Source organism: Ambystoma mexicanum, chromosome 5q (assembly GCF_040938575.1).
Source record: "Ambystoma mexicanum isolate Mex_15411 chromosome 5q, UKY_AmexF1_1, whole genome shotgun sequence".
Lineage (NCBI taxonomy): Eukaryota > Metazoa > Chordata > Amphibia > Caudata > Ambystomatidae > Ambystoma > Ambystoma mexicanum.
The window spans coordinates 614,001,355-614,028,755 of record NC_090933.1 but is presented as its reverse complement, the minus strand read 5'-3'; the positions used below and the strand labels follow the sequence as shown (position 1 = coordinate 614,028,755).

The following is a 27,401-nucleotide window of genomic DNA, read 5'->3' as shown; positions in this document are numbered from 1 at the left end:
CACTGGGCAACCTTGGAGATCAGTATGCCTCCTTCACCATTGATAACATTCCTATCAAAGTCTCCAACCATGTTAAGACACTCAGAGTCTACCTGGACTCCGACCTATCCATGGACAGACAGGTCAATGCTATCACCGCCTCCTCAGCCTACTACTCTAAAATCCTCAACGCTGCCAGGCCCTTCTTGGCCCACCAGAATTTCCTCACCATTGCCAGGGCAATTATCGGGTCAAGGCTAGACTATTGCAATGCCCTTCTCGTTAGGACCTCCAACAAAAATGTGGCCAAATTGCAGCAAGTTCAAAACAATACGCTTAGGGCAGCCACAGGCACCACAACAAGAGACCATATCTCCGAAATCAGAAGGCAAGACACACTGGCTCTCTGTCAAATTGAGAATGGTCTTCAAAACTCTTGCCCTCACCCACAAATTCCTCCATGAACTTGCCCCTCCCTACCTGACAAACAGAATCACCAAGCACACGGCCACCAGACCCCTAAGATCATGCTATGCCAACACGATTTTCACGCCTATTACATGAAAGGTGCGCGCTGGTGGTTCCAGCTTCCCCACCCTAGCAGCCATGCACTGGAACGCACTGCCACCTCACCTAAGACTGATTGAATCACACCTAGCCTTTCGGAAGGCCATCAAAACTAGACTCTTTGTCTAAAATGAATATCAAATACGAATCTGTATCAGCCATTTCCTGCATATGTGCCTGTTACTGTGTAACCATGAGCCCACTGGGCACCCGCCTGTAATCTTAAGTCTGCTTATCTTCTGTAACAGCGCCTCGATGCCTCATGGGCTGCAAGTGCGCTTGATAAATGCAAATAAATAAAATTAAAATAAATAAATCCTTTTTATAGATTCTTTCACCCTTAATGGATTTTGCATCAACATTTCCTCCGTACAATCATCTCACTGTGCTAGAATGTTATTGGATTTCACTCTCAAGTCATTTAAATATGTGTTCGATTGCCCCTGCAGCGAGACCAACACATCTTCATAGAGAGAAAGCTGCGGCGGTGCGAGAATCAACCCAAGCAGAGAGATCCACTTCCATTCCAAATACGATCCAAGTGAAACAAGGCCCAGTTCATAGTGCAAACATGCAATTGAAACACAATTGGGGAGACCCAATACAAGTCCCCATATTTTGCCCTCCATTTTATCCCAATTTATTGCATATGATTGTGAGTTGGTATCTAAACCATACAGTAAGGTTGGGATTATTTTTCTCCATATAGAATCTAATAATTGGGATTACAGAGAATGTACAGAATTTATTTAGTATTTTTTTTATTTGCGAACCCAATTGCAAGGTTTTTGCCTCCAGACCTAAGATTAAAGAGCCCTTCTTTGGAAAAGATTTGACCAAGGAGCCTAAATAGGTTACTTCCTTGGCTATGGGGATTACATGGTTGTTCATACGCCCGGTGAATGATTTAATTATCCTCACTATTTTCGATTTTCCTGGATTTATCTTTAAATCATTTAACGAGTATTTCTGAAAAGAACAAAGAAGCCGTTGAAGGCCAATTTGGGTGTGATCTACAAGGATGACATCAGCGTATGCCAACCAGAATTTATATGGAGAAGGGCACTTGGGCTTGCATCCGGCACCCCCATTTTTTTTTTTTTTATCAGATACAAATTAGGTCCGACTTCCCTACGAGCTAGGGCAAATTGAAAACTTTACTTTAAAAAAAAAATTGTGGCCCTGTTGGGAGACACATTGTAGGAGGAGCTGTCCGTATTATTAGATTCAAGACGAAATGCTACGGTGAATACCCTGAGAGATTATTGTTGTACGCTGCTATCTGGAATGTACTGTGAATGGGCAGGAAACCAAGGGAGAGTTCAATTAAAATGTTATAGATATGATTGGATAGCAACAGTGGAGGGATGTATGGCTATAAATCCTGGGGGAGATGGCAATGGGCCTCATTTCGAGTGAGTCTGCGGGCAGCTGCTGTCCTGCTCGCCAGATCTGACGGCAGCCGCTCGTAGACTTTCACGGAAGCACCGGCACCGTTATTAACGGTGCCGGTGCTTCCGTCATCCTCATTGGGACTCAAAATGGGAATGGGGATTAACGTTTTTCCGGCGCCTGAGTTTTCCAAGAACACCGGGGTCGTAATCCCCCAGTGTTTCCATGAAGCCATGCACCGGAAAAAATCCACAAGTCCAGCGGCAGCCTTCCAATTTTACCGGCACGGCTACCGCCGGACTTGTACCGAGGCCCAATGTATTTGAGAAGGTTCCCAAATGGAGTTGCACGAAATGTCCTGATGAGATTACAGGCAAATCTCCTCCCCACACAAGATATTTTAGCAAGCAGAGGTGATATACGCTGTCGGCAGAAGTTTTGGTAATTGGGTATAAGTATATGGAGATAACATGGAAACATTTATCTTGTCTCACCTTAGTGTTCTTTCGTATGGTGTACCTTAAAAAAAAAAGAATCCTCCACAATATCAAGTATATGGACGATGAATTCCTATGGACAAGATTGACTGGACTTGCCTCGCATTCTGATGCACTTGCTGTTTAGGGATTTATTAATAATTTGAAGGTTGACACTGGAAGTGACTACTTTTAATAGGTATGTAATTTAGTATTGGATTGTAGGTTATAATGTGTTTAATGAAATACTCCTATTTGCAGAAGCGTGGAATTTTGTAACTGATTTTAATGCGGTTTTATGCAGTATTGTGAACTGTATGTGCTTTAATTTTGTTCTGTAAAGGTTGAAGTAGTTCAACCAAAGAAACACAGGACTGGTTAAGCACCTACAGATTGGAATGGATCATGTTGGCGGCTATGTAACAGGACCAGGTTACTAATACAAGTTCACAATTTGTTCCTAAATTGTGTGGGTATTTTGCTTGCGTTTATCCATACATGCGCAGAGCTCTCAGCTTGTCCCACCACGCCTCTGTGTAAAGTGGTGGAGTGTATTCCATCCACGGCTAGTTCTATTTTTTGCATTCTTGCATCATAAATCTTCTTATTGCATGTGCCGTAATGCAAAGAAAAAAAAAGATAAAAAAGAAAGAAAGAAAAAAGTTAAAAACCTAGACGGGAAAACCTACACTGGTGTGTTTTCGGGCACGTTGAGAGCTCTGTGCACTTGTACCTGCAGAACATCTCTGAACGCCCGTAGAAAAATGTAACATGAATTGTCAATTCAAATAAATAATTTACGCTATACAAAAACATTGGATATATTTTAAAGCTAGTTGTTATTTCACTTCAATTGAAACTCAGTAGTAGCGTACTGGCAAGCAACACACAATAGCTCTATAAAAACCTTTAAGTGCTTTTAATGGTACAATCTAGTTGCGACAATATTGCTCACATATAAGAACATGACATCACTACTCAAATGCAGACTGTAGTAACTTACAACAGCTGTGTTGTAATGTCACAATGATGCTGCCTGAGCCAGCACTCAGAAGGGCCTTCAAACGTTAGTTCCCTATATCTTTGGACTTCAAATCCCATCAGCTTTAGCCGGCATTGTCAATAGTAAGGGATCATAGCAACTAAGTAAAAGGGCATGCCCAGCTATTTATGTTCCTTTCTTCTAAACTGACAACTCACAGTAGAAGATAAGAGAATCGGGACGAGATAATACACTGAAAGATAGGGCCAAAAACTAGAAGTAATAAAAACAACACCAAGCCTATTCACAGACTTTTGAGAAAGGGGGTGGAATTTGTTTTGGGGAGCATGTGGGGAGGAAGGAGTGTCGGAGGGCTTTGGAGGCTATAAAAGATGAGAGTTGTGATGCACGGAATTGAGGAGGGTTCAGAATAGAGGATGAGTGCACCATTACAGTGGATGCAAGTGTGAAGGGGTTAGGAGCGGTTCTTTCCCAAGGTGGTGGGAGAGAGTAAGAATAATAAGTCATGCATCTATAGCTGTTATGGAATATGAGAGTAGGTATTCGGCGATAGAGAGGGAGCTACTGGCATGCATGTGGGGAATAGGGCATTTCAGGAACTGTGCGTGGGGTAAGCGGTTTTTGGTGAGAACAGTTCGTAAGCCATTGGTGGAGGTGTTGTCTGTGAAGGAAATGAGGGTCACACTTGGAATCATCAGGTTGTGCTTGAGAGTACAGGAATAGGATTTGATTTTAAGGTGGAGTATGTACCTGGTGTTTTCAACAGGGTGGCTGATTTTCTGTCAAGGGTGCCTTTGGAAGGGACAAAGTTGAGCAGGAGGAAGAGGGATTTATGGTGGCCTTCCATGAGGAGGTTTTTGCGAATGAATATGAGGTATTTAAGAGAGAGGAGTGGAATGATGGTTTGGCGGAGGATCCTGGGCTGGGTAGAGTAATGTTATGGACGAAATAGGGTTGGCCATGCAAAAGGGAGTTTTCAGATGACTTGAATGCGTACTGGGAAATTCAGGACGAGTTGAATTTGGAAGGTGAGGTTTTATTGAGAGGAGGGGTTTTGGTTGTATTGATGTGTTTTAGGGAGAAGCTTATCAATCAAGCACATGAATTGGCATTCCAGCAGGAGGTCCACCAAGGAGGAAGCTGAGGGAGAGGTATTGGTGGCCAGCAATGGATGTGATGGTGGGCTGTGATTAGGGAGTGAAGCGCGGGTCAAAACTGTGATATGGCTTTGAAGACTCAGAGACAAGAATTGTTGTTGCCGCAGTTGCCTAAAGAGGTGTGGTTGAGGGTGGTCATTGATATTCTGGGTCCGTATGAAATATTTGGGAAGGAGCATAGGTTGATTGTTCTGGTAGATCATTTTTCAAGGTGGCCGGAGGTGAAGTGGGTAAAGAGAATTTCTAGTAGTGAGATAGTAAAGTTCCTGGAACAAGTGTTCAGGTGAGAGGGTTTTCCAGTGGAAATATGGAGTGACATTAATACCCAATTTACAAGTGCAGAGATAGTGGAATATGTGAGGAAGAGGGGTTTCAAATGGAGGTTCACATCCCTGTATAGGCCTCAATCTAATGGTGTGGATGAGCGATTTAACAGGGTGTTGGTAGGAGTGATCGAACAGGCAGTGAGGAATGGAATAGAGGTGGAAGAGTGAGGTTCTTGTGGAATGTGAGTATTTTCCAAAGGGGTCACACAGGTGTCAGCGTTTAGGATTAAGAGAGGTAGAGAGGCCAACAAAGGTCTTAATCCTGCGTGGTTGAACAAGATGACTAAAGGTGGTGATGTGGCAGGGAGTGCCCAGGAAAGTGCAGAGTTTAATATTAGGTTGAAGGAAAGTATGAGGGAAGCAAAAAGGAGAAATAAGGATTACTATGATGCCAAGTTGGGACGTAAAACTAAGGCGAGGGTTGTGGTGACTGTGGGGTCATGGGTGCGTGTGAAAGGGTGTGCATGCGGCCAAAGGAAGGTCGAATTTCTCAGAGACCAGAAATGTTCTTGAGTGTTTGGGTAATGCGGTTAGGGTAGATGATGGGTCCATCTGGAATCTGGATAGAGTGGTAGCAGTGGAAGGAGCGTTTGAGGAGTTGGTTAGGGAGAGGCATGTGGGGTTGGAGGATATGTTTCAAGAAGATTGTGCAACAGGAGAGAGGGCTCAGTTGGGGTTAACGGGAATGGAATGGGTTCGGTTGGCCGTGATCGGGTCAGTGGTAGAGGAATGAGGAGAAGACGGGAGCCAGTATGAATGAAGGATGTTAGATCATTCTGGAGGTTCGGCGATTTTTATTTTCCTTATAATGTCCTTTGGGTATCTTCCAGTGACATAAATTATTTAGGTTGATGGGAGGTTATTAGCAACTTTTACTGGTTTCTTTATGCTTGCATTCCCATCCTTTGTTTGGTTTTGGGGGGCCGTGGAGGGCTAGATGCGTGGTGTGTCATGCAGTTCAATTTGTTAGTAGTAGGTTTTAATTCTCATGCAGTATCAAAAGTATGAGTTTCATGTTTCTGTTCACCTTTAGAATGCAAATTCATGTTATATAAGTGATCATTGTTTCTTCAGGTGTAGGCACATCGTGCCCTTGTTTAGTTCAAAGATTAGGGGGCGGGGGAGAGAGATGTGTGGTAGCTTACACACGGTACATTTGGAATCTTGGGATGTCATGATGGAATGTGGAAAGCGGGGGGGGGACAGAGAGGGACGCTGCTGTTGGCTTGGGAGTCCGTACTGCAGGGTCTCAGCTGAACTCTTAAAATCTGCAAGGAGCTGGCCAGTCCTGCTGCAGTCTCTACCTCTCCTGTCCCCTCACAGGACCTCTGCACGGCCCTGGCTTCTCATTTCATCTCTAAAACCCAGGACATCCTGTCCACCCTCTCGTCCTCTACTTCTCCCCCTCCCTCGACTCTCTCCTCTACCTCTGCCCCCCCCTTCCTCCCTCTTTCTCTTCCTTTCCTCTGTTCTCCCCTGACCTGGTTTCTAGACAAGTCTGACCTATGAAAGTTTCGTCAAAACAGGTTCTTCCCTGTTCACCCAAAACCATCAAGGACCATATTGACACCCTCACTCCTGCCCGAGCTGACTTCTGCAACCACTTATTTGCCACTGGAGCCTTCCTTTCCCCCCGAAGCACTCTCTTGTGCACCCTCTTCTCAAGAAACCCTCAGCCAACCCCTCCTGCTCGGCTAACTATCTCCAACACTCCTTTCCTGGGCAAACTCCTGGAAAAGCTGGCCATCACCCAGCTTAATCTTCACACTGAATCTGTTGGTTGTCTCCATGACCATCAGTCTGGCTTCAGAGCAGCCAGAAGCACAGCAACTGTTCTCCTGAACATCGGTGAAGACCTGCTCCCTCACCTTCATTCTAATCTCTCCTCTGTTCTCATCTTACTCGATCTCTCTTCTGCCTTTGACACGGGCAGCCATGCCATCCTGCTCAATCGTCTCAGTGATAACCTGGGTATCACCGATCAGGCCCTGACCTGGCTGAACTCGGTCCTCTCTGACCAACACTCCGAGGTCCAACTTGGGTCCTTCCTGTCCTCTATTTCACTTTCTACCTGTGGTGTTCCTCAGGGGTCCAACCTCTCTCCCTGGCTGAAAAACCAATGACAGGCACCTCTCACCCACTGCATTGCCGCTCTCTGCTCCAACTTTCAGTGGTATGCGGATGACACTCAGATCGCTTTCAGGCTCCACTCTGCCACCTCTTCTCCTTCTCTCATCTCCGACTGTATGTCTGTTATCCAGGAGTGGTGTGCCAGCAATGATCTCTACCTTAATGTCAGTAAGACAGAGAGTCTCCTCACCAGCACACCTGCACCCTCCTTTCCTGTCACTCACTGGACCTCCCCCCTTGGCCCTCTTCCGTCTCCCACCTCTAAGGCTAAGAACCTCAGGGTCATCTTCGACTCCACACTCTCCTTTTCTCCTCACATCTCGGACGTCTCTAAGAAGTCAAACTACAAACTGCACCTCCTCAGAGGTACAGACAACTGGGAAAAGTGCCTTTCAAGCGAAGTAGTTATGGCGTCAATCAGGTTATAATATACGGTTGCTTTAAAAAGTTTCTTAGGGGTCCCGTCCTGAGTCTCATACGCAAACATTTTCTTTTTTTTCCTATGCCGTTTAGTTGCCTTAAAAGTAGGGTCCCTTAAAAGTAAGGCTCTCTGGTCACCTCAAATAGAAGGTCATGCCTCACAACTTAAGTACAAATAAAACTGAAATCTTCCAAGTGTAAAGCAAGGGACTTACCCTCCGAGGATAATGTTGGGTCATAGACTTTTTCTTCAATGCTCATGGGTGCTAGGTCTATCTCAACAAATTGATACTGCACAGCTCTCAAGCTTTCAATACTACATTCCCATTGTGTTTCACAGACCTTTCTCAAGGAAAGACTTTTTACATGCTCACTGAAATGCTCCAACGTTTGGTTGAAGCTGCAAACAAATAGTCTCTGGAGTACACCAAAAAGAGAAACAGATTTCACAAAGGATTCGGAAGCATCGCCAATCACCAAATTTAAACTGTGGCAGCCACCTGGGTTAAAAAATGCACAGAGGTATTGCTCGAGGACTTGCGCTTGGACTCCTTTTTTTACCCCAATCATATTTGCACCATTATCATATCCCTGACCACGGCAGTTGTCCATCTCTAGACCGCATTCTGACATTTCAGAATACAGAAGGTTTGCAAGTCCTTCACCAGATGTGTCATCGGCGGAGCAATACCCTATAAAATATTCTTTCACAGAAATGCCTTTGCCTGTAATATCCACAATTCCTACAGTTTAAGACAGTTGCTTGGTGTGGCTGATATCTGGGGTACAATCCAAAATAGCTAATATTGTGCAGCCTTCACCCTTTGTAAAATTGCATTCTTTACTTCAGACCCCATTAAACTAGGTCATTCTGAATGACATTTCCGAAATAGTGACTGTGGATCACTCGCGAGGTCACTTGATGTAAATAATCCATCATGATCGGAACAAATTTCCCTAGTAGTGCAACAAGGCCGAAGAATTTCAATTGGTTGGAGTCAGTAACTTCTTTGAAGAGCCACAAAATGCCAAATTATTTTTGGACAGAAAAACAACAACTGACATAATTCTTTCAAGCACAGCCCGCCAACTATTGGTCTCTGCCTGTATTTCATCTTGCAGGAGAGAATCAATACCAATTTGTCATGTGAGGCAACTTTCAGCATCCACCCACTTGCCACTGGATTTGGCATGTTCACAGGAGATCCTTTGTGCATTTTCAAATAGTTACCAATAGGCTTCCGGTTATTAATGCTATCACTACCAAGTTTTGATTTTGGCATAGGGTCAAAAAGCCTACAGCAAAAACAGACTATCAGTCAAAATAGAATATTGCAGCCAGGGCCTGGAGACTGTTTCTTTGTTAGATAATACCATGAGCCCATATGAAGAAGAAAGTTGCCTATTTTTGCCATCCTTTGGGTATGAATAACTAGGAGGTGGCATAGCCTGTGGCCCTCCCGTTACAATTTGGTCACGCATATGTTCAGGCATTGATTTAGGCGATGAAGAAATGTCTTCAAAGCAACATGTTTTAGTGCCTTGTTCCTGTTGGTCATCATTGCCCTCTAGTGCTAGGGTTCATGAGGCCTCATCTCTTGAAACTTGTGGCATGAACAGAGGCAGTACAGTTTCCTCAGGAATGCCTGTTCCATGGCCTTGGGGAGGGCACATATCTACTTCTTTTGAAGAATGAAGACAGTACTTTGGCACTTTTGATACCTTGTGCCACTTGTTTTTTTCTCTGCCGGTTCTGTGCTCCCGAAGGTCTTATTTGTTTCAACATTGCCAGTACATTCAAACGCCTGAGGTAAAAGAAATGGCCAGAAAGTATGGCCCAATTATAACATGTTGCAATATTCTTGCTAGGAATAATCCAAACTCCCCAAAAAGGTTTTTTAAAAAGTCTCTTCAGTTTACATGATGCATTGATCGTGAAGCAAAGTAGCAGTAAGGGAGCTCCATTCTAAAATTGCTGAGTGGAAGGTGGGCCAAATTTAGAGCATGGGGCATACTTATTTGAACAAAACCTTTCCAGCATTTGGACAAATACGATGTATGCCAATTCCTACCACTGGCTGGCAGGTTCCAGTTCACCATCTCACATTGCAAGTGTCAATCCCTCTCTCAACCAAATACGCTGTTACCCAACCACAACAAAACAAGGCTCTGAATTGGCAGATGGGCTAAAAGGTAGTCTGGAAACTCCACTCATTATTATGAACTGCACTTTAAGGTTTGTGAGAGGCAATAATTTTTGGTTCAGAGAAAGGGCTGCTTAAATTAGGACAATATGGCACATTGAAAGGAATCTCTGTAAACAATTACATCTCACCAATTACCTCAAACAGGTAAAATCGGGTCAGATTGTTGAGCAGTTATGGAGTGCCGTTTGTCATTTTAAAGTCACTTTTAAAGTGATGGTGCTTTCAGATAGTTCTATTTGTGCGGAAGGAAAGGGCAGAAGGTCTCGATCACAGTCTCTGACTCATTTCACATAGCCACACAATGGAAACATCCTACTTATCTACATTGCAGATGCCATCCTCCAGGTCAAATAGGCAGGCAACATCTAACCAGAAACTCAATCGATCTGATACAACATTCCTCAACTGAATGGTCTTTGTTTTAACCATTAAGAAAGTGAAAACTGAAATGGAACAATACAGAGGTGAGGAACCAGAACACCACAGGAGCACTGGCAGGTTTCATTACGAGGCCAGAGTAAAGCAAGGGGTGCAAAAGTAAATAAAAAGCAGGGTGTGGCCTGAGGCTAAGAGGGTAAAAGCATACCTCACTTCACCTAGGACCAACTTCCCACATAGGCTGAAGTCACTACAGCATGACTACTGGCACATCTATGTTTAGTGAACACTTTTCAGTACCCGGAGGGTCCTCTGTGCCAAAGGAAAGTAGTAGTCAGCAAACAACTCTTCTAACGAAACATCAAACTGAGGCATTCAGCTGATGTGAGCACAGAGGGCTGACTCCACTTCACAGAGTCCTCATGTAGCCCTGGAATTTAGCCAATATGCACATTCCGGTGTGCATTTCACAGCAAGTGTGATACAGCAATATCTACCCAATCTGGTCGCAGGGCTCTCTCCCAGTTACATTTCAACTCCTCCTCCGAATCACATATATCCCTACCCTCAGCTTTCTTCCATCTCACTCTTGCCCTTTAACCGCCCATTGCCTCCATTTCTCATGTGCAATCTCTGCCCCCAGTTTGCTTCCCGTATAGGGCCTATATTTTCCTCTCTTTCGTTCCTCCTGTCTTAGTCTCGCTTTCCTCACCTTTTCCTTGACCATCTCGTTTTCTGTCCCACTTTAATCTCGTTCACTCTGTCTGCATGGCAGTCCTTATTTGAGCCTAACACCCGCTGGGCATAATCTCTTACAGTGCAAGACACCTTACATGTGGGCACTTATTAAATGGCAGAAACCCTTTTAAATAGAAGTGGAACCCATTCACTATACCATCCGTCCATCGCACATGGCCTTCAGGGGCCTGTGTAGAACGTTTCAAAGTAATTCAACCTACCGGACAGGATCTCAAGTGGTCCAATTTCTGGACTGAAATAATAAACCTAATATCAGATTGCATTCTGGTACTTGTAGGCCTGTTTATATAACCTTTACAGGAATGCAAAATGAAACGCATAAAGATGGCAGCTCCCTGTAAAAGTGGATTAGAGAGTGCTTCTTCTGCCAATTTTAAACAAACAAGAGTGTGGGGGAAAAGCATGTGACAAAAAGTGGGCATTGGTCTCACTGCATTACTAGTGGTCAAATATGAACACTTCAGAGTTATTTTGGATGCAGATTACTGTTGTGCAGCAGAAAACATTTACATCTGTCCTTGCAAGGGGCTCACCCCATAGGGTCAGTTGCACACTTTGCACTGCCTGCGTTTTTGAATTCTGTCCTGAAGCTCTCTGTCCATCATCCTTGACCTGCCGATGAAAGGAGTACAATTTTGCTGTTCTAAACAATGAAATAAAGATATACCATCAAAGCTCAAACTCGAACTCGGATCTTGTCAGCGGGACCGAGCAAAAGCAAACAAACCGTCTCATCAAACATATTCCCCTTGGTTTATGGGGAACTTTACCATAGGCCCACGTGTACACAGCGCAGGTTCACCCTGTCGAGAAATCCTAGCTGCACCACTGCAGCCAACTCAGTACGAGAAAGGACTCCCGCCAGGATGAAAAACAATTTGCATGGGGATAAAACTTCAATGGAACCATGAAAAGAAGTGTAATTAGTTCCATATGTTCCTGCCCCAAATCCTAACGCTAATTATATGAAGTTCTCCGAACTGCAGAAAACAGTACCAACTTACAAACCTGTCCAATTAAAACCAACAAAGAAGAAAGGTTGCGGCTGAAAGTGCTCAGAACAGCAACAACTTCCAATATACGCTTTCAACTCTAACTGAGCAATGTTTCTGCCGTTCAGACTTTTTTGGGTCAGAACAGAGTGAAGCTACGTTCTGCCATTTACCCTTTCAGGCGCTGGACACATCCTAAAGGGGAAGCAGGAACACAGCAAAGCAATTGCAATACACGCACTCGATCCAACGGACCCAGGTGTCTACATGTTGGAAAACAAATCTGGGCTAGGAAAGTGTAAAACAAAATATTCCCATTTACCCGTTCTTGTCCAGAACGCACTCTGAACTATCCAAATCACTGTTGAGCACCAGCCGAACGCTATCTAAACAGTTTAAAGGAACATTTTCTAAAATGTCAACAGAAGCATCGGGGTTGTACCTACCTTCTTTCTGAGTAGTTCTGCACACAAGCGAGTCGGGGAGGCAATGCAGTCTTCTTTCTTTGCACGGGTCTGGGTAGAAAGCAATTGGAGTGTCGGGGCGGGAAGCCGGGAACGCTCAAAGGCAGCTGTCTTTTTTCCTCTGTGGTGTGTTGTTCCTGTTTGATTACAAAGGCGGGCAGCCACCAGGAAATGTGCTCTTTTATGCCCCCATCCCAAGTGGCGCGAAAGTTCAGCGAGCCTCTGACTTCTGTACCATTACACAAGTACTATGTGACTGCCAGTCAGCAGCTTCCGCTACTGGGCTGCGGCTACTCTCCCTACAGCCCCACACCCAGGGAAATTTTGCCCTCAAGGGACCGGGGCAATTGCGCCCCGGGCAGCCACCCAATTCGCCCGGGTCAAGAAACTGGCCTGGCTATTATACATGTAGTCGGTGCTTTAAGTGGGCCGGGGCCTGCCGGGACCGGGCCCCGGCACTCTCCAAAAAGTGGGGCTGAGCCGGGAACCTGCTGGGGCCCCCATTCCCACCGCACGCAACATTGGCGGGATGCATTATCCTGACGCGGCCGCAGCCGCGACAGGTGATGTGCCTGCCATGAAGTCAGGCTAGCTGACAGAAGTGGCAGCCATAGTAACTGCCTCTGGTGACCCCTCAAGTGAGAGGTCACCAGAGGCAGCTACTGTCCCTTTGTTTCCCCAGGTCGCCGAGGCATCTTTAACCCTCAGGGAACCTGGGGATTCCTCAACGTTTTTTGAGGTTTATAAAAGATGGCTTGAAAAGTACACAATTCAAGACATCTTTTATAAAGCTTTGCCGACGGACAATTTTGTCCGTAATCCAAGCTTTATAAAAGATGGGTTGAACTTTGTACTTTCAAAGCCATCTTTTATAAACCCGAAATGTTTAAAAGCATGGCCTGAAAACTAGGCAACCCGCAAGGTATGCACACAAATATATATACACATGTTATATATTTGTGTACATACCTTACTATGGTTTGTGCACTTTGCAAGCCATCTTTTCTAAACATAGAAATGGCTTGCAAAGTACAAAAACCATAGTAAGGTACGCATACAAATATATAACATTTATATATATTTGTGTGCATACCTTAAGATTTGCGTTTTTTTAGGCCACGCCCCCAAATGAGCCCCCGCCCCCCATATTTCTTACCCCACTTAAAGCCCTGCATGTAGTCCCTTACACCAGAGCAGGGTCTGTGTAGTAGCTGCACAGCAGTTACTGCGTCTGCGAGCATTCCAGAGCCTGACCCGTACATTAAATGAGTTTAGGAGCAGCTACTGTGTCTACGATACCAACAACAACAGGCTGCCCTGTGTAATTTCAAAACCAGATGTTTATAAAGTCACGTACTTACAATGCTTAATTTCAACATGTGACAAGTACAATAAACGAATTACAACTTCAACGTGCACTTCCAGAGGTTGCAAAAGCGCTGCTCTGAACAATTTAACAAAGGGATGAGAACGTCTTAGTTAATGGATGCTAAAAGGAATGCATATACAATTCACTACAAGAGCTAGTTCACACGCACTCACCTGACGCTGCCTGGAATCAGGACATGACGTTTCGTAAAGGTAGCGACTAGTTCCTATCCGAGAAACGGACCATAGCAACGGCCCGCCCTTTCTTTTTCACGTGACCTCTGATGTCATCCGTGTGATTTCCGGAGCAATGAAGCATTTCCGGAGCAATTTCGGAAGCGGGAATTGAGACTGAGACTGAGCGTGAGCGGGAAGGCTGTGGCTGCCGTGCAAGCGCAACCGGACTCTGCCTGCTTTTGGATTAATACCTGGAACGTTTCTGCAGGAACAGCATCAATCCGTATGCTCTTGGCTGGCTGAATACAATTTGTATTTTCAACCGATTTAGAGAAGGGAGCGCGAAATTACATTTACCTGAACAATCATGTTCAACTATTCAACATGAAACGTATGGGGGCTAAGGGACAGGAAGACAATGTATGGTGGTGTTTAACTGATCAAAGGGGGCTAATCGAGTAATTTAATGTTTCATGAGGGTGTGTTTTGGATTGGTGGTTTTAGAGGGGGTCCGCTGGGGCTATCTGCGTGTGATTCGTGGGCATCTTTTGCAAAGGGAAGGGGTATCTTGCTATGTGGAGGGAGGATGGAGCATTATGGTATTGGTATAGAGGAAGGGATGGGGCACCTTGGTGGGGTCTGGATGGTTGGATAGGGGCATGCTGGTGTGGGTCTGGCGGGATGGGGCACATTGGAGTGGGTCTGGAGGAAGAAAGCACATTGGTGTGGGTCTGGGGGAGGGATAGGGACAGTGGTGTGGGTTTGGGGGCAGGGTTGGGGTATATTGGTGTGGGTCTGGGGGAGTGATGGGGACATGGGTGTGGAGGGTGGCATGGGTCATCTATGTGTGGGATGGGATGGGGCATCCTGGTGTGGCTCTGGAGAGAGGTGGTGGGGGCACATTGGTGTGGGTTTGATTGGAGAGATGGAGCACATTGGTGTGGGTCCGGGCGTAGGGATGGGACACATGGGTGTGTTTCCAGAGGGAGAGATGGGGCACAGTGGGTCTGGAGGGTGGCATCGGACATCTAGGTGTGGGTTGGAGGGTGGGAAGGGGCATCTTGGTGTGGCTCTGGATGGGGGCACATTGGTGTGGTTTTGATGGGAGAGATGGTGTACATTGGTGTGGGTCTGGGGGGAGGGATGGGGCACATGGGTGTGTTTCTGCAGTGAGAGATGGGGCACAGTGGGTCTGGAGGGTGGCATGGTCATCTAGGTGTGGGTTGGAAGGGTGGGACTGGGCATCTTGGTGTGGCTCTGGATGGAGGGCGTGGGGGCGCATTGGTGTGTCTGGGGGAAGGATGGTTCATCTAGGTGTGGGGTGGGATGGGGCATCTTGCTGTGTGGATGGAGGGATGGTGGCATCTTGGTGGGGTCTGCAGTGGATAGGGGCACATTGGTGTGGGTTTGATGGGAGGGACGGGGACATTGGTCTGGGGAGGGATGGCGGCATATTTGTGTGGATCTGGAAGGAGGGGATGGGGCACATTGGTGTGGGTCTGGGAGGATGGGAGCATATTCGGATGGGTGGTTTTAGAGGGGGTCCGCTGGGGCTATCTGCGTGTGATTCGTGGGCATCTTTTGCAAAGGGAAGGGGTATCTTGCTATGTGGAGGGAGGATGGAGCATTATGGTATTGGTATAGAGGAAGGGATGGGGCACCTTGGTGGGGTCTGGATGGTTGGATAGGGGCATGCTGGTGTGGGTCTGGCGGGATGGGGCACATTGGAGTGGGTCTGGAGGAAGAAAGCACATTGGTGTGGGTCTGGGGGAGGGATAGGGACAGTGGTGTGGGTTTGGGGGCAGAGTTGGGGTACATTGGTGTGGGTCTGGGGGAAATGGGTGTGGGACTAGAGGATGGCATGGGTCATCTAGGTGTGGGATGGGGCATCCTGGTGTGGCTCTGGAGGGAGGTGGTGGCACATTTGTATGGGTTTGATGGGAGGCAGTGGGCACATGAGTGTGTTTCCAGAGGGAGAGATGGGGCACATTGGGTCTGGAGGGTGGCATGGGTCATCTACGTGTGGGTTGGGAGGCTGGGACGGGGCATCTTGGTGTGGCTCTGGATGGAGGAGGTGGGGGCACATTGGCGTGTCTGGCGGAGGGATGGGGCACATTGGTGTGTGGGGGAGGGATAGTTCATCTAGGTGTGGGTCGGGAGGGTGGAATGGGGCATCTTGCTGTGTGGCTGGAAGGATGGTGGCATCTTGGTGGGGTCTGCAATGGATAGGGGCACATTGGTTTCGGTCTGAGGGCACTTTGATGTGGGGGGCGGGGCACATTGGTGTGGGTTTGATGGGAGGGATGGGGACATTGGTCTGGGGAGGGATAGCAGCATATTGGTGTGGGTCTGGAAGGAGGGGTGGGGTACATTGGTGGGGGGTAGTGGCATATTAGGACGGGTGGTTTTAGAGGGGGTCGGCTGGGGCTATCCGCGTGTGATTGGGGAGCAGCACATGGGCATCTGTTGCAAGGGGAAGGGGCATCTTGCTATGTGGAGGGAGGATGTGGCATTATGGTATTCGTCTAGAGGGAGGCATTGGCCATCTTGGTGGTGTAGGTCTGGTGGGATGGGGCACATTAGCGTGGGTCTGGAGGAAGGGGGCACATTGGTGTGGGTCTGGAGGGGGGGATAGGGACATAGTGGTGTGGGTCTGGGGGGAGGGATGGGGCGCATTGGTATGGGTCCAGGGGGAGGGGATGGCACACATTGGTGTGGGTTTGATTGAAGGGATGGGGGGCACTGGTCTGTGTGGGGGCGGGATGGTTAATCTATGTGTGGGTCTGGATGGCGCGATGGGGGCATCTTGCTGTTTGGATGGACGGATGGTGGGGTCTGCAATGGATGGTGGCACATTGGTGTCGGTCTGAACAGGTAGGGGGCACCTGTTGGTCTGTAGGGTGGGATGGGGCATCCTGGTGTGGGTGGGATGGGGACATCTGTGTACATCTGGAGGGTGGGAATGGGGCATCTTGGTGTGGCTCTGGAGGGAGTGGATGGAGGCACATTGGTGTGGGTCTGGGGAGGGACGGAGCCTATTGGTGTGGGTCTGCAGGGAGGGATGGAGCATCCTGGTTTGGGTTGGATGGAGACATCAGTGTGGGTCTGGAGAGCAGGATGGGGGCATCTTGCTGTGCCTGGAGGGATGGTGGCATATTGGTGTCGGTCTGAACAGGTAGGGGGCACCTGTTGGTCTGGAGGGTGGGATGGGGCATCCTGGTGTGGGTGGGATGGGGACATCTGTGTACATCTGGAGGGTGGGAATGGGGGCACATTGGTGTGTGTTTGTGGGGGTGGGGCACATTGGTGTGGTTCTGGCAGGAGCTATAGAGGCGTGGTGTGAGTCTGGAGGGATGGATCGTCTAGGTGTGGGTCTGGAGGGCATGATAGGGGGCATCTTGCTGTGTGGAGGGACTGATGGTGGCATCTTGGGGCGGGGGTCTGCAGGCACATTAGTGTCGGTTTAGAATAGGTATGGGGCATTTGTTCTGGAGGTTGGCATGGGTCATCTAGGTGTTGGTTGGGAGAGTGCGATGGCGGCATCTTGGTGTGGGTCTGGGACGGGTGAGGCACATTTGGAGGGAGCGATGGGGCAAATTTGGGTCTGAAGGGTGGTATCCTTTGTGTGTGAAGATGGATATCTTGGTTTGAGTCTGGAGGGCAGGATGGGGGCTTCTTTCTGTGTGGAAGAAGGATGGGGCATCATGGGGTGGGGGGGTTGGTGGCATCTTGGAGTCTGGCATAGGGGGTTGGTGGCATCTTGGTGGGCTCTGGAATGGAGGGATGGGACATTGTGGTGTGGGTCTAGAGGCATGTTGGCATCTTGGTGTGGGTCTAGAGGCATGGTGGCATCTTGGTGTGGGTCTGAGAGGGAGGTATGGGACATCTTGGTGGTGTTCTGAGAGGGAGGTATGGGACATCTTGGTGTGGTTCCGTGAGGGAGGGATGGGGCTCGTGGGTGTGGATCTGGAGGGAGGGTGGGGACATTGCTGTGGGTCTGGAGGGGGGGATGGGGCACATTGGTGTGGGTCTGGAGGGAGGGATGGGGCATCTTTCTGTGTGGAGGGAGGATGGGGCATCATGGTATTGGTCTTTTGGAAGGGATTGGGAATCTTGGTGGAGTCTGGATCGGAGGGGGGCATTATTGATCTGGAATGGAGGGACAGGGCATATGATGGCGGCCTGTCAGGGAATGATGGAGCATGTGGGTCAGGGCTGGAGCACTGGTGGGAAGCAAGGGGGCATCTGGGTGTGAATGGAGGGATGGGGTATGTATGTTTGGAGAGAAGGATGTTGGTTTATGGGAGGGGTGGGAGCATGTGTGTCGAAGGGATGCGGTAATGGGGTGTGGGCATAGAGGGAGAGGGCGGATGACGCCATCTGAATGTGAGTCTGGAGGTAGAGGCGAAGCATATGGGTGTGGCTCTGAGGGGTGCAGCATCTTGGTGTAGGTATGGAGGGACGGATGTTGGTGTCTTTGTGTGGGTTTGGATGGTGGCATGTGGGTCAGGAGGAAGGTGGCCTTTGAATCTGGAACATGTGTTTGGAAGGAGAAATGGGGCGTGAATTGGGACATGTAGGGCTAGTGTATCTGCTTGTGAGTGGGGGCATGAAGAATCATTAACAGTGGAACAGAGGGGAGGGAGAGCCGCAGGCCCGACCTCGGTTGCATCCCAGACGCGCACACCCACAGCCCGGGGCACCTCTCGCAGTGCGGTCCGGTGCGCATGGTCAGCCAGGGAGCAGGGATTCCCTTCCACCCGAGGGGTGTCCACGACACAGCAGATGAGCGGGGGTGCCTGGCAGGGTTAGGTTAAGCTGCTGGGGATGTCCCCAACCACGCAACCGAAAGGGAGCCCCGCGCGCCCCTCTCTCCTCACTGAGCCCACCTCTGCGAGCCGGGGGCGCACACTCCTCTCCCTCTCTCTGACCTGCCAGCGGGTGGGCATTGGTGGGCACAGCCCAGTCAGCAGGGAAGCCTGAGTGGGGGCAGCGACGAGCCGAGGGAAACCTGACTGCTCTCGAGGGGCACCTCCCCAGGCAGACAGGGGCCCGGTACACCGGGCATGAGCCATGACGCAGCAGGCTATACTCGACAGGTGGGCCCCAAGGTCCCAGCCGCCCTCATCTGTGGGCGAGCAATGGCCAGGCCTGCTGGCGCAGCGGGTGACCTTCCCTCTTGCCCAGGTACCTGGAGCTGGGCGGAAGGTGTCGGGGAAGGATGGGTGGATTGGGCAGGTGGCGGAGCGGCCTGCCTCCTTCCCACTGCGAAGCGCTGTGCTGCTGCAGGCGGCAGTCAGGCTTCCCAGGCTGTGCGCCTGGATTTTAAATTATTTTTTTTAAACAATGGTCTCGGCCGAGCTAGATAGGGCGCTGGGCTATTTCCGCCACAGGCGGCGCTGCCTCCCCTGGCCTCTCCTGCACTGACATGGTCAGGCTGACGTCTGGAACAAAAAAATGTTGCCTGTGACTCTTGGCGGTGGATCACTCGGCTCATGCGTCGATGAAGAATGCAGTTAGCTGCGAGAGTTGGTGTGAATTGCAGGACACATTGATCAACACTTCAAACGCACCGTGCGGCCCCGGGTTCCTCCCGGGGCTACGTCTGTCTCAGGGTCATTTGTACATCAATCGCCCTAGGGTTCCCTCCCAGGGGCATAGCTGGGGTTGTCGCAGGGACCCCGTTCCCTTCGTCTCCCTAAGGTCAGACCCCGATCAGCGCTGTCACTGGATTCCTGGACCTGGCACACAAGCTCACTGCTGGTGCGTCCCGGCCTCCCCAGTTTCCCCATCTCATGGCCTTAAAAAAGCCTGGCACCTTCACCCTACCCCGCAGCACCTGGCTGTGCTGTGTGTGGCTGTCTGGTGTCCCACGGCTGCCAGCACAGGATGACCATGGAGCGCAGACCTTGTGACCATGTGGGCTTCGGTTGCAGATTGGGACAGCGCACACTCGCCTATGCCAGAGGCACAGGGCTGGGGCAACCCCCTGTACGGGGCCGAGGCCAGCTGCCCCGAACTTTGTGCTTCCCCCCAACTACGGCCTCAGATCAGACGTGGTGACCTGCTGAATTTAAGCATATTACTAAGCGGAAGAAAAGAAACTAACCAGGATTCCCTCACTAATGGCCGGGGAAGAGCACAGCGCCAAATCCCCATTCAGCGGCAGGCGTGGGAACTGTGGCGTACAGAAGACCGACTCCCCGGCATCGCTCAGGGGGCTCAAGTCCTTCTGATTGAGTCTCACCCAGCGGACAGTGTTAGGCCGGTAGCAGCCTCTTGCACACCGGGATCAGGTCTTCATGGAGTCAGGTTGCTTGGGAATGCAGCCCAACGCGTGTGGTAAACTCAGTCTAAGGCTAAATACAGGCACGAGACTGATGGCCAACAAGTACCGTAAGGGAAAGTTGAAAAGAACTTTGAAGAGAGAGTTCAAGAGGGCGTGAAACCGTTGAGAGGTAAACTGGTGGGGTCTGTGCAGTCCGCACGCAGGATTCAACACGGCAGGCAGGTCGTCACCTAGAACGGTGGAGGCCCTTGCAGGACTGCGGTCCAGGCACACCCAGCCCCAGCAGGGTGCATTTCCTCTTTGGCGATGCACCACGACCGGCTGCGTAGGCCTCAAGGGGCAGCAGAGAGTGTTACAGCCCCCTGACAGCAGTTTTGTTGTGTCCGCAGGGCTGAGGGAGATTGACCGCCACTGTGCCCTTTGCATGGTAACCACAGTTTTATCTAGCAAAGCAAATGATTAGAGGTCTTGGGGGCCAGAATGATCTCAACCTATTCTCAAACTTTAAATGGGTTAGAAGCCCGGCTTGCTGGCGTGGAGCCGGGCATTGAATGCAAGTGCCCAGTCGGCAACTTTTGATAAGCAGAACTGGCGCTGTGGGATGCAGACGCTCATCAGAAACGGTGTTGGTTGATATAGACAGCAGGATGGTGGCCATGGAAGTCAGAATCTGCTAAGGAGAGGGTAACGACTCGCCTGCCAAATCAACTAGCCCTGAAAATGGATGGCGCTGGAGCGTCTGGCCCATACTGGGCCAGTGCTGAGAGCCGTGGGGGCTAAGTCGCAACGAGTAGGAGGGCCGCTGCGGTGCGCACAGAAGCCCAGGGTGAGGGCCGGGGTGGACCTGCAGGTGCAGATCTTGGAGGTAGTAGCAAATATTCAAAAGAGAACTTTGAAGGCTGACGTGGAGAAGGGTTTCGTGTGAACAGCAGTTGAACATGGCTCAGTTGGTCCCAAGAGATGTACGAGCGCCATTCATAAGGGATGGGTAATGGCCTCCGTTGCCTTCAGCCGATCGAAAGGGAGTCTGGTTCAGATCCCCGGAGTGGCAGAGACGGGCGCCCTCAATGTTAGGCAGAATTATATGCAGTACCCTTTGGGAACACTACACACAATTAGGACTACAAGTGGCAGCACAAATTCACCTTTGGTACAGGCCTGTACTACACAGTAAAGTGGTAGCAATGGCTGAGCAGCCACACTTATCTCATGAGCAAGGGAGCCGTATCAAATAGTTACGCAAAGGACAGCAGTTACTATGATTCAAACAAATACTGACTCAAGGTTTTCAAGTAAAAGAATATACATTTATTTACTCTTCAGTTGTATACCATTTCACTAAAGTAAAGCAGTTCAAAAATCACACTCTTAATACTCCACACTACTCCCAATAGTTTCCAGACAAGTTAAGCTCGCAAAATGGCACTCTGTTAATTTAAAAGGGAGGGAAAGACAAATTAGGTAGAAATGGAACAGTACCAACAAGTAGGTTAGCAGGGCAATCTAGAAAGAGGAACTACAGTGATAGAATCAAGTCAATAAGGCTTAGGGCCAAAGTCAATAGGACAGAAGTCTTTTGCTCAAGAGCACACAGCTCAGGGTAGTTTGCGGTTAAGTCTTTGCCAAGAGTCCAGAACAAAGTTGGTCAGCAGAAAGGTTATATTAAAGAGAAGAGAAGGACAAGCCCTCAGATTGGCGAAAGGTTTCACAACTTTCCACCGTGGCTGGACGCAACGAACAACCGGATGTTGAAAAGTACCTTAAATGGAGAAGAAGCTGTAGCTGCAGCGGACTTTCCTGGTAGTTCCAGCAGGCTCACAGTTCCTAAAGCGACTGTCGGAGTGACACAAAGTAGGAAGACTGGAGGGTCCTGCACCACACAGGAAAGAAACCAGCAGCAGAGCAAAGCAACAATTAAAGGTGCGCTCCTTAAAACCCAAGCAGGGTCTGACCTTCCTAGCTATCCGGCCCACTGTAGCTCTGTACAGTGGATTCGACCAGAAGAGGGGTTCCTGGCTTGGAGTTTGGGTGAACTGGTTAGTCCCACCAGATCAAGGGAAGAAGATTCTTGGAAGATCCTCTCTGTCGTTGGAGTCTGAAGATTCGGACCTGCAGCAGGGCTTCATCGGGCGGTTCAGTCCTGGTAGGGGTCATCTTCTGTCAGCTCCTCCTCCGTTCTCTCGTTCCAGCGGTGACTCTGCTCTTCCAGACCCAGAGACCTGCTTATTATGCAGTTTTCCCACATTCACACAGCCTGGCTGTCAATCCCACAGCAGGGTGGCTGTCCCGGCGGGGACAGTCACCTAGCCAATCAAACAGGAGTGCGACTTGGGTTACCAAGGGAACCCATGGCAGGGGTCCTAAAACCCTCCCTCACATCCTGCCTACCCAGACTTTAGGGCACCTAAAGGAGGGCTTCTGTGCAGAAGCCTGCGAAAAGACGATGAACAAAGGAACCAAACCTGGTTTGGCACGTAGAGACGAACACGAGAAAGACTTTTCCAAAAAGAAATGGCGGCTAAACCCAGCCGGAACAATATTAAAAACAATATGGCCAAGGGGGTTTAAGTTTGAGGCTGCTAAGGTAGCCTAAAACAATACCATGGTTATTTAAGATAACCGCAGTAGGAAAAATAGGGTAGTTACCACTTCCACCAGCCAAGTCTTAATGGAAAGAGAGCAAAACAATGCCCCAAGAGAGACAGACAAAAAGTGATAAGTAGTAACCCTTTCTAGTACTCCATGTAAAATGGTTTGCACTGGGTCTGTGGATTTAAAAGAGACTAGTAAAGTTAATGGCAACTTTACATGTTGGACAGTAGTCAGCCCCAGAAAATGGAGTCTGAGTTGGGAAGTCTAAAAGACAACCCAGTGTCACTGCATAAGGGTGCTGTGTAACACATAGTAAAAAGATGCTTGTGGAGTAGGTGAGGCTCCACAGTCCATGAACACAAAAATGTTAAACAAACACAGCAAAACACATGTAAGAGTGGGAAATAGGGCTCACACTCTTACCAGATGAGAAAAAGAAAACCTAGAAATCCACCAAAGCTGCTGAGGGACTCTCTAGGTAAGGGAAATTAGCCATACTTGAGAATTCTCCCTAACACTCAAGGCGTCCAGTGCGTTAACGCAAATGATTCCAGAGAAGCTGGCGGGAGCCCTCTTTTCTTTGTGAAGGGCAGAGCACCCTTAAGTGGGCCTTCGAGGTGGTGCCTTAACCCCCCGGACAGGGTGGGGAAAGAGTGGCTACAAGCCACCACAGGGCACGGGGGTGGTACCATAAGCCTGTGCCCCTGGACTGTGGGGTTGGGGCAGGCACGGCCATACACCGGGCCAACTGGTCCGGGAGTAGGCCCCGATGGCCCAAGTTTTGGCTGGCAGACCAGATGGCCCGAGTTGTGGCTGACTCCTGCATTTGTCTCTGGTCGGGTTCCGTAAGCCCCCACCTTGTGGGGGCTTAATAGTCGGCGTGGAAGTGTCTCCCCGGCTCGTGTGCGCAAAGGTGGTGCTTTAAGCCCAGGGCAGAGAAGAGAGGTGGCAGCTTAAGCACCCATCCCAGAGCGCGGGTGTGGTGCCTTAAGCCCGTACCCCTGGATGGTGGGGGCAGGCACGGTCGCCTTGCCATCTGGCCCGGGGAGTAGGCCCAGATGACCTGAGTTGTGGCCGGTGGACCAGATGGCCCAAGTTGCGGCTGGCTCCTGCATTTGTCTATGTTCTGGTTCCATAAGCCACAACTGCATGGCTTAATAGTCAGCGTGGAAGGGCCTCCAGGGCGGCCGTGGCGGAACTACCGGCCTCGGTTCAATGGCATTCGTGGGTTGCTCCCGGTCCTCGGGCCAGAGTCACCCACGTGTGATCAGGTCCAAGACGAGGTGTGTGTGTCAAGCGGCGCCCTGAGTGGGCCCCTTACCTACACGGGGCTATAACCGCTTATAGCGCCCAGCCTCGAGTTCCATGGCATTTGTGGATTGCTTCAGGTCCTCGGGCAAGAGTCACCCGCGTGTGGTCAGGTCCAAGACGAGGTGCGTGTGTCAAGAGGCACCCTGAGTGGGGCGCCCTCAGCAGGTACCTTTCCTCTGCATGGGGGTAAATGCACTCGCAGTGGCCGGCCCTGAGTTCCACAGTGTTTGTGGGTTAGTCCTGGAGGGAAAGGCTCTAATGAAGCTCTGAGGGTTGCCCGGCCAGAGCTCTAGGGAGATGGTTGGGGCTGCTGCCCTTGGCCTTGGACGCCTGTCTTGTGCCTGGTTTCGAAAGCCCCCGAGCCCAGTGGTGATCGCGGGGACCCCCGGTGGGGTTCCTATCGCTGTCATGATGCCTAACCCCGGGCATCCGGATCGAGTCCATCAGCCCCGGGAGCAGGCATCCAGATACTCATTAAAACCCCAACAGGCGCCAGGCTCATCATAGAAATCAGTCCTGGCGCCAAAGGCGCCAGGCTCATAGACTTTACTTACCTTATGCAGACCATGCTGCAAATGAGTCCAAGCCAATGTGAGGCCTGGATGGGACTATTTTATTAAAGGGACTATTTTTCACTCGGGTGTGGTTCTGGGGAACTTCTTACCTGGGACTACTTTGCAGGCTATTTAAACCACGCCCGAACAGCAGCCTATGCTTTGCGTTATTCTGCATCCAGCAGCGTGACGCTCGCCGTGTCTTCAAGTCAACATCCAGTCTTCTGCCACGCCCGCCTCGAATCCGGAGCTCCTAGACAAAAGGCAAAGAAAGGAGAAGAGGTTAGATCACAGAAATTATTTGATTCCTTACCTGATTCCGGACCCAGCACATCTCCGAGCCTGGAAAGGACAATATTTAGGCACGCGTCGCTTCGCCAGCAGCAGCGCCGCGTTATACTCACCAGTCCACCGCATCTTTCGACTCGGCGCTGCCTCCATCATTTTCTTCGTCGAAACCCAGCACCTGGGGGAAAACAAAAGGAATAACAAGGTGAGCCGAGAAAACCAATAAGGACAATCTCTTTGCCACCATAGGCTTACCTGCTTTACCACCGGAGGTATTATTCTTTAATTCGCCGCATCTTCCTATGCCGCACCTATAAAGGGAGAGAAAACAGCAAGTTAAACTCATGCAACTTTTACCGGACAGTGTTTGGTAATACAGACTCTTACCTGAACGCCATCAGCTGCCTCCAGGCAAAATTCTTTTGGACCCAGCTGCAACCTAACGAGGGAATGGAACAAGAGTGAACATCGGACATATTGAACTCTTTGAACTTTATAGACACTGGAGTCAATATTCCTCCGGAACTCCTTCAGTACCTTCAACCCAGTGAAGTAACTGGTATCTACGCGCCCCTGCATGCCATGCAGGATGGAGAGCTCATCATTTAAAAACATAAGGTGAGGTTACCAAAAGGGAATATCGGAGGTGATTAGTGGGGAGAACGAGAACTACTTCTACGAGTCCAGCAGACAAGATTCAGCGGGCCAGTCCAGACTGTCATCTCTTCACTACGCATCACGTTGGTGGGGACCTCAGCTGTCCGGATCCGATCGACGCCCCTGTGGGAACCAGGTGAGCGTAACAATCGCTCCCCAAAGGGAAAAGCTCTAAAGGGGCCCTGCTAAAGCTCCAGGGTGGCGGGGGGGGGGTCCTGGCCCCCGGCCTTGGGCGCCTGTCTCACGTCTGGGTTGACTATCCCTCCCCAGAGGGACAAGCTCCAAGGTGGATGAAAAACCTCTTATGTGGAGGGGGGGCTCTAAAGTGGCCTGGCCAGAGCTCAAGGATGACGATTGGTGCTGGCCCATGCCCTTGGGCACCTGCCGGTCCTCTGTCCTTTGTCAGGTGGGGGGGGGGGGGCAAAAAGTCACTTTCCTCCGGATTACTATAGACCGGATGAGAGGGATCTGTCTGCGCTCCTCCGTGGTGAAACCACTGCACAAACCCCGGGCTGGCCGGGGGAGTTCCCCTCACAATGCCCCAGCAAAGAGTGGCCTGCTGGGGGCACTCTTCCAATGGAGTGCCCGGATCAATTTGGCGCACTTGGTCCGTCTAGAGTTGGACTGCATGGCCAGTCTCGGCTGTTTCAAGCAATTTGCTTCGACCCACCTTGGGACCGTGTCAAGGGTATGCCCCCCTCGGGAGGGCCCCCTCGTGTGGGCGGCTCTCCCCTCTCAGCAGAGCAGCCCGGCAGCTCCCCAGTGTTCAGATCAGATGGGATCCCCCCGCAAGCCACGACGCGGACCCTCCTCTACCAAGCACATTTTTCCAGCAGTTCGGAACGCACGTTTGGTGCTTACCCCCTCTATCACCACACCGGTGGCGGCGTGCGGGCGAACCCCCTACCGGTTCAAGTTGTGCCTGGGCTCATCCTCTCCCTCACACCCACCCTGTGGTGTGGCAGAGCAGGCCGGGCCTCCGGCGCCTGCGTGACCGACCTGTCCACCTGACCTGCACACGTTGGGGGGGATGCTATTTGACGTTCAGATCCTGTAGACAGCCCCAGAGGGTGCGAAGGGTGGCTCTGAGGTGGGCACATGGCTCCCCCCATTGCCACCCTCCAGCAGGTGCGGCTACCTGGATGATCCTGCCAGTAGCATATGCGTGTCTCAAAGATTAAGCCATGCACATTTAAGTACACATGACCGGTATAGTGAAACTGAAAATGGCTCATTAAATCAGTTATGGTTTCTTTGATCGCTCCATCTTTTACTTGGATAACTGGTAATTCTAGAGCTAATACATGCAGACCTCCCGGGATGCGTGCATTTATCAGACCAAGACCAATCTGGGCTTGCCCGGCCGCTTTGGTGACTCTAGATAACCTCGGGCTTATCGCATGTCCCCGTGACAGCGACTATGCATTTGGAGGTCTGCCCTATCAACTTTCGTTGGTACTTTCTGCGTCTACCATGGTGACCACGGGTAATGGGGAATCGGGTTTCGATTCCGGAGAGGGACCCTGCGAAACGGCTACCACATCAAGGAAGGCAGCAGGCGCCCAAATTACCCACTGCCGACTCTGGGAGGTAGTGATGAAAAATAACAATACAGGACTCTTTCGAGGCACTGTAATTGTAATGAGTACACTTTAAATCCTTGGAGGGAAAGTCTGGTCCAAGCAGCCGTGGTAATTCCAGCTCCAATAGCAACTATTATAGTTGCTGCAGTTAAAAGGCTTGTAGTTGAACCTTGGGATCGAGCTGGCGGGCCATCGCCTGTCACGGCCCCTGCCTCTTGGAGCCCCCTTCATGCCCTTGACTGAGTGTCCAGGGGGTGTGAAGCATTTCCATTGAAAAAAGTAGAGTGTTCAAACCAGGACGGTCGCCTGAATACTTTCACTAGGAATAATGG

The 27,401-nt window shown here is 50.0% G+C and overlaps 1 protein-coding gene and 1 non-coding gene across 3 annotated transcripts in view; one reads left to right on the top strand and one right to left on the bottom strand.

The window, feature by feature from the left end:
• LOC138497547 (UDP-N-acetylglucosamine transporter) overlaps positions 1-13,901 on the bottom strand; it is a 338,062-nt gene extending 324,161 nt beyond the window's left edge. The window contains exon 1 of one of the 2 annotated variants that reach the window (XM_069621088.1): positions 13,793-13,901. The gene's annotated coding sequence lies outside the window, so the exon portion shown is untranslated. The remainder of the gene's footprint in view (positions 1-13,792) is intronic. The other variant, XM_069621089.1, reaches the window with a different exon arrangement.
• Positions 13,902-19,263: 5,362 nt separating this feature from the next.
• On the top strand, positions 19,264-19,414 carry LOC138499321 (5.8S ribosomal RNA). Its single transcript, XR_011279335.1, has one exon. It is a non-coding gene; the product is annotated as a 5.8S ribosomal RNA (ribosomal RNA).
• The last annotated feature ends 7,987 nt before the right edge of the window (positions 19,415-27,401 follow it).